Here is a 12,207-nt window from a genome sequence, read left to right on the forward strand (position 1 = left end):
TTAAATTCATGCAAATATAAAGGAGAGGTACATCCAACTGATTAAAGACTCTTTTGCAGTAATATGATGTAACAATGTAAATGGACTGAATTAATGTAAAAATACCTGGGTTTTGCTATATAAGTCCTCAATTTTACTTTTAGAAATACTGCCTTTAAAACAAACTTTTTAAGAAAAAAGAAATAAAGAGGGCACTTGTGATGAGTACAGGGTGTTGTACTGAAGTGTTGAGCCACTATACTGTACACCTGAAGCTAGTATTAGCTATACTGTATGTTAACTAGAATTTCAATAAAAATACACAAAAAAGAAAAAAATAAATACAAAATAAAAGATTTTTAAAATAATTTTTTAAAGTTTATTTTTCAGAGAGACATAGGGCAAGGAGGGAGGGGCAGAGACAGAGGGAGACATAGAATCCAAAGATGACTCCAGGCTCCGAGCTGTCAGCACAGAGCCCAAAGCAGGGCTGGAACCCATGAACCATGAGATCATGACCTGAGCTGAAGTCAGACACTTAACCAACTGAACCACTCAGGAGCCCCTAAAACAGAATTTTTTTAAAGACCGTTTTTAAGCCTTTTTCTTTAAGGAAAGACCATATACTGCCCAAGTCTTGCTTAAATTAATTTTTTAAGTTATTTGTGCCTTTTAACACTTAACAGTAATGCAAAGATCTGATGGAAATGAGGGGAAGGGGACCCACGCACTGATTTCTAAAACATTTTATAAACCCTTCATTATACTGGTATTCTATTTTCTTAGAAAACTGTGTCAGTAGAGGAATTCTGGGTCTGGTAGAGGAATTCTGATCCTGGTAAGGGTCAGAAAGGTACTGGGTTTCCCTCAGCCTACCTCGTAAGCAGCATCGACTGTGGTGCCATTCCCTGTGCTAACTGCCAAAGATTTATCAGTGAACAAAAGTGGACAGGGTTCCTATCTTCAGAGAGCTCTTGTTCTGGATAGGCAATTAACAGACAATCACAACATACATAAATGAACAGTGATGAATCTAAGAAGGAAATTAAAGTGTACAATGAGAGATTTTAGCTGGGAGACATGATTTAAAAAGAAAAGATCAGTGAAATCTTCTCTGAAGAAGTAGAATGGCCCAAAAGATGCAAAAAGGTCATGACAGGAAGTGTGTGGAGAGGGAGAAAACCAGGTATGGTGTCACTTGCAGAGGAAACAGTATACAAGAAGCCACCAAAATTAGAAAGAATTTCACATAAACAAGAACTTTAAAAAAGCCAGTAATGCTGAAGCCAGCTCTGACAGGGCCTTTTCAGATGATACTAAATGTTCCAGATCTTAACTCAAGTAAAACGACTGAAAAGTTACTGAAAGGTTGTTCAAAGTAGGGGCATAACTTGGTAATATTTTTATAATGTCTATGCCAATTGTGAGGGATAATGAAATATTTTCTGGTATAAAAATTTTATATACTGATATGCTGAGGTGATTAGAATCTATAATTCTGATTTATTAACCATATTCAACCACCTGGAAATAGCAAAATATTATACAAACTATTATCATTATGTATTATGTCTTTATACAGTATGATAGGTGATAAACCACTGTGTTCAAAGATGACTCAGTACATTGAGTATCAATGAATATATGTTACTTGATGGTGTTTTATGGCTTTATTGTTGTATTTTGTGTGCTTCAGTCCAACAGATAAAAAGAATCTTCTTGGAATGATGCCAGAGAACTATCCACATTGATAAAATTTATCAGCTGATTAAAATAAAAACTTCCAAAAATTAATAACTCAGGAAACAACAGATGTTGGCAAGGAAGCGGAGAAAGGGGAACACTTTTGCAGTATTGGTGGGGTTGCAAACTGGTGTAGCCACTCTGGAAAACAGTACGGAGGTTCCCCAAAAAATTAAAAATAGTGGGACACCTGGGTGGCTCAGTCAGTTAAGTGTCCGACATCGGCTAGGTCATGATCTCATGGTTTGTGAGCTCAAGCCCCACATCAGGCTCTCTGCTGTTGGCACTGAGTCCACTTTGGATCCTCTGATTCTCTCTCTCTCTCTGCCCCTCCCCCGCTCTCCAGTGTGCATGTGCACACACAGGCGCTTGCTCACTCTCTCTCAAAACAAACAAACAAAAAAATTAAAAATAAAGCTACCCTATGATCCAGCAATTGCACTACCAGGTATTTATCCAGATGATATGAAAATGCTAATTCAAAGGGGCCCATGCACCCCAATGTTTATAGCAGTACTATCAACAATAGCCAAATGATGGAAAGAAGCCAAATGTCAACTGATGAATGGATAAAGAAGATGTGGTATATATGTACAATAGAATACTACTCGGCAATCAAAAAGACTGAAATCTTGCCATTTGCAACAACATAGATGGAACTAGAGTGTGCTATGCCAAGTGAAGTAAGCCAGACAAAGACAAGTATCATATGATTTCACTCATATATGGAATTTAAGAAACAAAAGAACATAGGGGAAGGGAAGGAAAAATAAGATAAAAACAGAGAGAGAGGCAAACCATACAGACTCTTAAATACAGAAAGCAAACTGGAGGGTTGCTAGAGGGGGCATGGGTTGGGGATGGGCTAAATGGATAAAGAGCATTAAGAAGGGCACTTGTTGGGATGAGCACTGGGTGTTCTAGGTAACTGATGAATCACTGGGTTCTACTCCTGAAACCAATACTAAACAGTATGTTAACTAACTAGAATTTAGATGGATAGATAGATAGATAGATAAAAACTTTCATCAAAGGCTTAAGAGTAAAATGGGATATATTTTTTTTCCTTGTGTCACTAGCATCCAAGGCAGTGACTCCAAGACTCAACTTTACCAATTATTTCAGGTACTACTACAACAGTTTAAATAAATGGTTTAATTTAGTTTAACTCTTAAAAATAAGTCATACTGAACTTCTCAGATAAAGGAGAGTAAGCCAGTGACAAATGACAGATCTGAAAAAGAAGTCTTAATGACTTACTACAAAAAACTGAATTCAAAGAGAAGACATCCTTTACTTCTTCAAATTACTGGATAACTGCATATAAACATTAATTTCTGAAATTATTTTTATATTCTATGTTTTTAAGAGTGCTACAGAGATAATCAGGAGATTTATAGAAACAATCAGGGAGATCACAATCTTAATAACAAAATTTAAATATAAAGCACAAATAGATGCTATGTGACATCAACTATAAGTTTTTGTGCAGTTCTGAAGGAAAATGTTCACTGTAAACTGACGATAAAGCTTCATGAAGGAAGTGAGGTTCCCAAAGGAAGGTTGGGTTTGAAAAGCAAGGAGGTAGAGAGAGGACCCTGTAGGCTGTAATAAGCTATAAAAAAGGTACAGAGAAAACAATGAGCAAAACATATTAAAGAGGATTCATGCTGGGGACACACAGGTAACTGAAATGACAGAAGGTATTATCAGGGCAAGGCTAAGAGATTTAAACCTGGCCCTATGGAAAGAGACACAGGAGACGTTATAGGAGTGTTGTGTTTTAAAAGAGAGAGGGAAACAGAGGCGCCTGGGTGGGTCAGTTGGTTGAGCATCTGACTTTTTTTTTTTTTTGACAAGTAAAGAATTTTATTATTTTTTTGGTTTTTTTTCTAAATATAATTTGTTGTCAAATTGGTTTCCATACAATACCCAGTGCTCATCCCAACAAGTGCCCTCCTTCCTGCCCATCACTCACTTTCCCCTCTCCCCTACCCCCATCAACCTCAGTTTGTTCTCAGTCCTTAAGAGTCTCTTATGGTTTGCCTCTTTCCCTCTCTGTAACTTTTTTTCCCCTTCCCCTCCCCCATGGTCTTCTATTAAGTTTCTCAAGATCCACATATGAGTGAAAACATATGGTATCTATCTTTCTCTGCCTGACTTATTTCACTTAGCATAATACCCTCCAGTTCCATCCACGTTGCTGCAAATGGAAGGATTTCATTCTTTCTCATGCCAAGTAGTATTCCATTGTATATATAAACCACATCTTCTTTATCCATTCGTCAGTTGATGGACATTTAGGCTCTTTCCATAATTTGGCTATTGTTGAAAGTGCTGCTATAAACATTGGGTCCAAGTGCCCCTATGCATCAGCACTCCTGTATCCCTTGGGTAAATTCCTAGCAACGCTATTGCTGGGTCATAGAGTAGATCTATTTTTAATTTTTTGAGGAACCTCCACACTGTTTTCCAGAGTGGCTGCACCAGTTTGCATTCCCACCAGCAGTGCAAGAGGGTTCCCGTTTCTCCACATCCTCGCCAGCATCTATAGTCTCCGGATTTGTTCATTTTAGCAACTCTAACCGGCATGAAGTGGTATCTCAGTGGGTTTTGATTTGTATTTCCCTGATGAGGAGTGACATTGAGCATCTTTTCATGTGTCTGTTGGCCATCTGAATGTCTTTGGAAAAGTGTCTATTCATGTCTTCTGCGCATTTCTTCACTGGATTATTTGTTTTTCGGGTGTGGAGTTTGGTGAGTTCTTTATAGATTTTTATACTAGCCCTTTATCCAGAGCATCTGACTCTTGATTTCATGTCAGGCCATGATCCCAGGGTGTGGGCTCGAGCCCATGTAGAGCTCCACAAGGAGCATGGAACCTGCTTGAGATTCTCTCTCTCCTCTCTTCTCTCTCTCTCTCTCTCTCTCTCCCCTCCTCCCCCACTTGCACTCTCTCTCTAAAAAATAAAAAATATATTTTCTAAAAAAGGGGGAGGGAAATAAACCATGAGAGACTCTTAAAGATAGACAACCCACTGAGGGTTGATAGAGGGAGGGAGGTGGGGGATGGGCTAAATGGGTGATAGGTATTAAGGAGGATACTTGTTATGATGAGCACTGGGTGTTATATGTAATTGATGAATCACTGAATTCTACTCCTGAAACCAATATTGCACTGTATGTTAATTAACTAGAATTTAAATTTAAAAATGTTTTAAAAAGAGTGTTTGGGGTGCCTGGGTGGCTCAGTTGGTTGAGCGTCTAACTTTGGCTCAGATCACGATCTGTCACTCTGTAAGTTCGAGCCCTGAATCAGGCTCTGTGCTGACAGCTCAGAGCCTGGAGCCTGCTTTGGATTCTGTGTCTCCCTCTCTCTCTGCCCCTCCCCTGCTCATGCTCTGTCTCTCTCTGTGTCAAAAATAAATAAACATTAAAAAATTAAAAAAAAAAGAGTGTTGTGTTTTAATAAGATTAATGCAGAAATAATGTATGGAATAAAATGGAAAGTTTCATATATTACATCCTCAGCTATTTTAACCAGGGACATCTATGGGAAATTTACATTCCTATTTGAAATTTCTAAGGCTTTGGACTCACTTCAATTTATACTAATCAAGTTTAAACTAAAACAGATTCATACTCTGGTTTCTCTTCAAATCGTATAAATCTTTCGCCTTTTAAACTAAAACAGATTCATTTTTCTTAGATTATAAACACAAAATCAATATCCTAAAAATTCCTAAAATTCAGATAGAGTATTATTACAAACATACTATTGCATAGGCCACGCAGAAAAAACTGCTACTGAACCTCACTTGGAACTATGGCTTTTAAAGGTTCTAGAACTAAATAGATTGGGCCTAAAGCAGTTCCCTCCTCCCCTCAGCCTAGAGTCATGATCTGCCATAGCCCAAATATAACCATGGGGAAAGAGATTTAAAATGTTATTGTAGAACTTGGGTCTACATTGGGCCTTGGGAGCAAGCAGAGGTAACTGCATAAGCACTATACAGATGTGCTCAGAGGGAGAGAAGGAAGGGAAAAACAAAATCTCTCACTTCTAAAAACCAAAATTCTAAAACATATGAAAAATATAATGGTCAAGGTTTAAAAATAATATTAAAAATCTCCTCAGATTTTTATAAAAGTCTGATAAACATTTTTATATGTTTATAATGTTTAGAGAGGGATACCTAGGTGACTCAGTCGTCTGAGTGTCTGACTTCGGCTCAAGTCATGATCTCATGGTTCGTGGGCTCGAGCCCTGTGTCAGGTTCTGTGATGGCAGCTCAGAGCCTGGAGCCTGCTTTAGATTCTGTGTCTCCTTCTCTCTCTGCCCATTCCCACCTGCACTCTGTCTCACTCTCTCAAAAATAAATAAATGTAATAATAAAAAAAAATTTTTATAATGTTTAGAGAAATTAGTTAACTTCCATTTAAAAAAGAAAAAGAAGCAACACAAGCAAAAACAAATAAAACAAGAGCTAATGAATGTGCAAAAGAACCAACTAGGAATTTTACAAATGAAAAGTATATGAAGAAAATGTCCACTGATGGTTGAATAGAATAATAAAATGCAATACATATATATAAGGGAACATTATTCAACATTTAAAATAAATGAAATTTTGATACATGCTATAACATGCATGAGCTTCAAAAACACTATGCTAAGTAAAATAAGCCAGGCACAAAAGGACAAATATTGTGTGATTCCATTTATATGAGGAATCTAGAATAGGAGAATTCATAGAGATAGAAAGAAGAGAGGTTTCCAGGGGCTGGAGGAAGTGGGAATGGGAGTTACCTGTTTAAGAAATACAGAGTCTCTGTTTGGGATGATGAAAAATTCTAGAGTTGAATACTCAAGAAGGTTGCACAACATTGTGAATATGCTTAATGCCACTGGATTGCACTCTTAAAACTAGTTAAAATGCTAAATTGTATGTTATGAATATTTTATCACAATTTTTTAAATGTCAAAAAACATTAGCAGTAGGGGGGAAAAATCTCAACAGAAAGGATACATGCTGGACAGAATTCAAAAGAAAATTAGTAGCAAGGGAGTAGTGAAGAAATCACTCTAGAATGTAGGTCAAAGCAAAAAAGTAACCCAAAGTATGAACGAGTACTCAAGAGACATGAGAGATAAGTGAAAGAATTCCAACCTACTCATAACAGGATTCCCAGCAGAAAAGAACGGCAGTGTTGCAGAAAAACTGTGATTAAACCCCAAATGTAGAGACAGAGTTGCCTTCCACTATACAACCAGAAGATAATAGACACTTGATTTCTCAGCCTTTCTATTATTATAGTACAGGCTCATAACCTGAGCTCAACCTACCACAGACTTAGAAAGGAAAACCAATTACCCAAAGAAGAAGAGAGTAGAAAGAAATCTATTTGGTGGCAGCAACAGTCAGTTTACATTTATTTATTTTTGAGAAACAGAGTGAGACAAAGCGTGAGCAGGGGAGGGGCAGAAAGAGAAGGAGACACAGAATCTGAAGCAGGATCCAGGCTCTGAGCAAGAGGTCAGCACACAGCCTGATGTGGGGCTCAAACCCATGAACTGTGAGATCATGACCTGAGCCAAAGTCGGACGCTCAACCAACTGAGCCACCCAGGCACCCCCAGTGACAGTTTAAAGAGGCAGCAGTCCTGTGGGAGCATTCAGTTTTAAGTTGGTGAGGGGAATGAGGAGGCAGAATTAAATATGGTAGTCAGGATGTGTCTCACTGAGATTTGAGAAAAGGCCTGAATGAAGTAACAGAGTTTTAGCCAGGGTCAGTACTCCAAGCATAGGAAACAGCATGAACAAAAACCTTAAGGCAGGAGCATCCCTGATATGTTTGAATAAAAGCAAGGAAGTCACTGTACCTGAAGTAGACTCAGAAATAGGGAGAGTAGAAGGAGCAAAGCCAGGTCATATATCTTTGTAAGCCTTTATAAGAACTTGGTTTTTACTCTGAATGAAATAAAAGTCATTGGAAGATTTTATTTCTTTTTAAGTTTATTTTGAGAGAGAGCGAGCGAGTGAGTGAGCAGGGGTGAACAAGCAGTGGGGGGTGGGAAGTGGGGAGGGCACAGAGAGAAGGAGAAAGAATCCCAAGCAAGACACATGCTGTCAGCGCGAAGCCTGACACGGGTCTCGATCCCATGAACCATGAGATCATGACCTGAGCTGAAATCAAGAGTTGGATGTTCATGAGCCACCCAGGCACCCTGCCATTGGAAGATTTTAAACACAAGTATAAAATGATTTTTTTCACATAACTCTGGCAGCTATGTTGAGAATAAACTGTAGGAGAGCATGGATAAAAGGGGGGAGAGCAGTTAGAAGGCAATGAAGTAAGATGAGCAAGAAAGCATAATCAGAGAAAGTCTATACTTTTGATTTCATGTCATGCTGTGATAAGTTAGGACATAAGCGTGTTCTTCTCTAAGTTGTCTAATACTGCACAATGCAGAAGTCTACCCCAGAGTCCTTGAGATGCTCAAATTATTGTTCTTTGGCAGCTGTCAATAATTCTTCCAGTATTTCTTACATGCGCACCATTATTGATTCCCTTCCTATTCCCTCTCTCACCTATTGATTTCAAGCCCCCAAATCCCCAATCAGCTGTGGTGATGGTAATGCCAAGGTTCCTAGAACACATGCAATAGAAATCCATACAGCTACAAGCACAGTAAGTCTGAGGTTGACTTTCAAAACAGTTTGTTAAGGGTGCCTGGGTGGCTCAGTTGTTAAGCATCTGACTTCTGCACAGGTCATGATCTCATGGTTCATGAATTCAAGACCCACATCAGATGAGCTCGATCCCCACATCGGGTGAGCTTGAGTCCCATTTCAGGTAAACATGAGCCCAATTCAGGTAAGCCTCACTTCTCTCTCTCTCTCTCTCTCTGCCCCTCCTGGGATTCCCTCTCTCTCTTCTCTTCTCTCTCTCTCTCTCTCTCTGCCCTTCACTCACTGTGCCCTCTATAAATAAATAAATAATTAAAACTTAAAAAAAAAAAACAAGAAAGCAGTTTGTTAAATAGACCAACAATGAGGAGCGCCTGGGTGGCTCAGTCGGTTAAGCGTCCGACTTCAGCTCAGGTCACGATCTCGCGGTCCGTGAGTTCGAGCCCCGTGTCGGGCTCTGGGCTGATGGCTCAGAGCCTGGAGCCTGCTTCCGATTCTGTGTCTCCCTCTCTCTCTGCCCCTCCCCCGTTCATGCTCTGTCTCTCTCTGTCTCAAAAATAAATAAACGTTAAAAAAAATTAAAAAAAAATAGACCAACAATGAGGTCAAAGAAAAAAAAAAGACAAGTATAAAAGGGTAATTTGGACTACATAATCAAAAGTAAGAAAGTTTCTTGGTACTGCTGACCTACTGATTCTCCCTTTAACTCTATCCAAAATCTATAAAGAATTTACGAAGCTCAACACCCAGAAAACAAACAATCCCATTAAGAAATGGGCAGAAGACATGAATAGACATTTTTCCAAAGAAGACATCCAGATGCCTAACAGGCACATAAAAAGATGATTAACATCACTCATCATCAGGGAAATACAAATCAAAACCACAATGAGATACCACCTCACACCTGTCAGAATGGCTAAAATTAACAACACAGGAGACAGGTGTTGGCAAGGTTGTGGAGAAAGGGAAACTCTCTTGCACTGTTGGTAGGAATGCAAACTGGTACAGCCACTCTGGAAACAGTATGGAGGTTCCTCAAAAAACTAAAAATAGAACTCTCTATAATCCAGCAATTTCACTATTAGGAATTTACCCAAATGGTAAAAGAATACAGATTTGATGGGGTGCCTGAGTGGCTCAGTTGGTTAAGCATCCAACTTCGGCTCAGGTCATGATCTCATGATTCATGAGGTCATGATCCATGAGCCCCACGTCAGGCTCTGTGCTGACAAGCTCAAAGCCTGGAGCCTGCTTCAGAGTCTGTGTGTGTCTCTCTCTCTGCCTCTCCCCTGATCGCTCTCTGTCTCTCAAAAATAAACATTAAAAGTCTTTTAAAAAAAGAATACAGATTCTAAGGGGTATGTGCACCCCAATGTTTATAGCAGTACTAACAAAAGTCAAACAATGAAGAGAGTGCAAATGTCCATCAACTGATGAATGGATAAAGAAGATGTGGTGTGTGTGTGTGGCTGGGTGTGTGTGTGTGTGTGTGTGTGTGTGTGTGTTATGGAATACTACTCATCCATCAAAAAAATGAAAGCCTGCCATTTGCAACAATATGGATGGAACTAGAATTATTAGACTAAGCAAAATAAGTCAGAGAAAGACAAATATCGTATGATTTCACTCATATGTGGAATGTTGAGAAACAAAACAGATGAACATGGGAAGGGGTAGGGAGAAGAAAGGGAAACAAACCACAAGAGACTCTTAACAACAGAGAACAAACTGAGGGCTGATGGAGGGAGGTGGATGGGAGATGGGCTAAATGGGTGATGGGTATTAAGGCACTTGTTGTAATGAGCACTGGGTGTTGTATGCTCACTGGGTGTTGTATTCAGAAATCACTGAATTCTACTTCTGAAACCAATACTGCACTCTATATTAACTAAAATATAAAAAATAAAAATAATTGAATAAAATTATTAAAAATTTTTTTAAATAAACTAAGAGTTAAATAAATCTAGCAAATGTAGAATGGATAGATGAGACAATTTAATATACTCTGTAATATCTAATTGGAAGGATCATCTGTGGTCAGAAAACCAGGGCTACAAAAAGCTGAATGCTCACTTTATTGATCTTCTGCGTAAGAGTTCACTTAGATTAATCTTCTCTTTCACTTTCAGGGCTCAAAACCAAAAACCAAACTCTAGTTTTGATCCTGGTGTTTGCTGAATTACAAGGTCAGTTGAATTTATGTCTTCCCATAAATACAAAGATAAAAGGCAGGCTACTGATTAGAAAGCATGGTAGAAATAAAAGTATGACATGGGACACTTAAAAGAGTCCAAGTTCCACCCTTAATATACTTCCCTTTGCAGTAGAAAAAGGCCCTCCTTCTCTACTCATGAGGGTGTCCTTGCCTTCCTTAAAGACTTCCTTAAGACTTAAAGAGTTATCTTGCAAAGGAAGCCAATTTTCCAACACTCCTCCAAGTGTTCCATTAATTCAGTCTGTTTCCTTCCCCAGATATCCCACAATGAATGTGGTAAAAGGCATTACAGCTATTAATAAGCTTAACTCCATGGACTTTCCCTGATCATCAAGGCTGATCTGGTACAAGTGTTGAATGAGAACTGGCTAGTAGCAGTGGGTAATGCTGAGACTCTGATATAGTATCATCCTCCAAGTGGATTAGCCAACACAATTTGGCAAGTGTACTACACTGGACTCCATTCACCATAAAAGGGATGGGATTTGGACTTACTTCCTCTGCCTCCTTTATCTCTGGAAACATGACCTTCAGTAGACTACTCAATATTTTATTTGCCATCATGTTAATGTGGGTAAAACTGAAATATGTGCAAGGACCTCACTTGAAACCAAAAGAAGTAAAATAATAGCCTGGTGCCCACAGGATTAACTGACATTACTAATTACTTCATCACCCAGAACACTGGACTGTACAGAACAACAGAGAGGACTCTAAAATAATTCATCATGCTATCTTTTTAAAGACTTGGGCACTATCCACATGATGTGATAAATGCTCTGAACCAGGAACCAATATAGCTATGTTTTTCCCAAAGACAGAACATGGGTCAAGAAAGAAGTACTAATGGAAGGGACACTTCTCACTCTCAAACATAATGACTCACTTGTAAAATTTTAGGTTCCAATCTCTTGAGGATTTTTTACTCCACTGATATAGAATCCAAGTGAAATAGGAATATACCAGATGAGAACATGATTCAATTACACTGAATGTGAGATTACCATGAGGCTGTTTCAGTTTTAAATTCTTCCTGCCACTGGGCACACAAGTGGGAAAAAAGAGGTGGTTTTGGTATTGGCTGTTGTGTTTAATTTTTGCCAGTCCTTAAGAAGAAACAGGTTTACTGCTATATAACAGAAGTGGGGAAACACACAGATGGAACCAAAGGGATCCACAAGGAATATCCTAATATTGTCATACTCTGTGGTAAATGTTAACGAAAAAACTGTATCATCCCTTATCATACTGAATCACCAAAGGCTCAAATACCATAGCTGAGGTGCTAAAGAAAAAACATCATAAAATGGGTAGTAAAAAAAGGAGTTCATTAATGAAAATTAATACCTGCAACTAGGTAGAGAAACATGTCTATATCATCTACTATGTATTGTTCCTTGCTCTATCATATATATTTATAAATTTTACTTCATTCTTATCTTCCTTGTTCCTTTCTCACCATTTTTAAAGGGTGTGGTGATGAGATTTAACTTATACTACAGTCCACAAATTACAGAAGAGCAAAATATAAACTTTATGAAGCTAAAGGAGAATATTCTAGAGATTATCAATTTGG

At 38.5% G+C, this 12,207-nt stretch overlaps 1 protein-coding gene across 13 annotated transcripts in view; it reads right to left on the minus strand.

Annotated features, from left to right (window-relative positions):
• Positions 1-12,207, minus strand: part of DOCK3 (dedicator of cytokinesis 3) — a 561,979-nt gene that overhangs the window by 367,350 nt on the left and 182,422 nt on the right. The window lies entirely within an intron of this gene.

Source organism: Acinonyx jubatus, chromosome A2 (genome assembly GCF_027475565.1).
Source record: "Acinonyx jubatus isolate Ajub_Pintada_27869175 chromosome A2, VMU_Ajub_asm_v1.0, whole genome shotgun sequence".
Lineage (NCBI taxonomy): Eukaryota > Metazoa > Chordata > Mammalia > Carnivora > Felidae > Acinonyx > Acinonyx jubatus.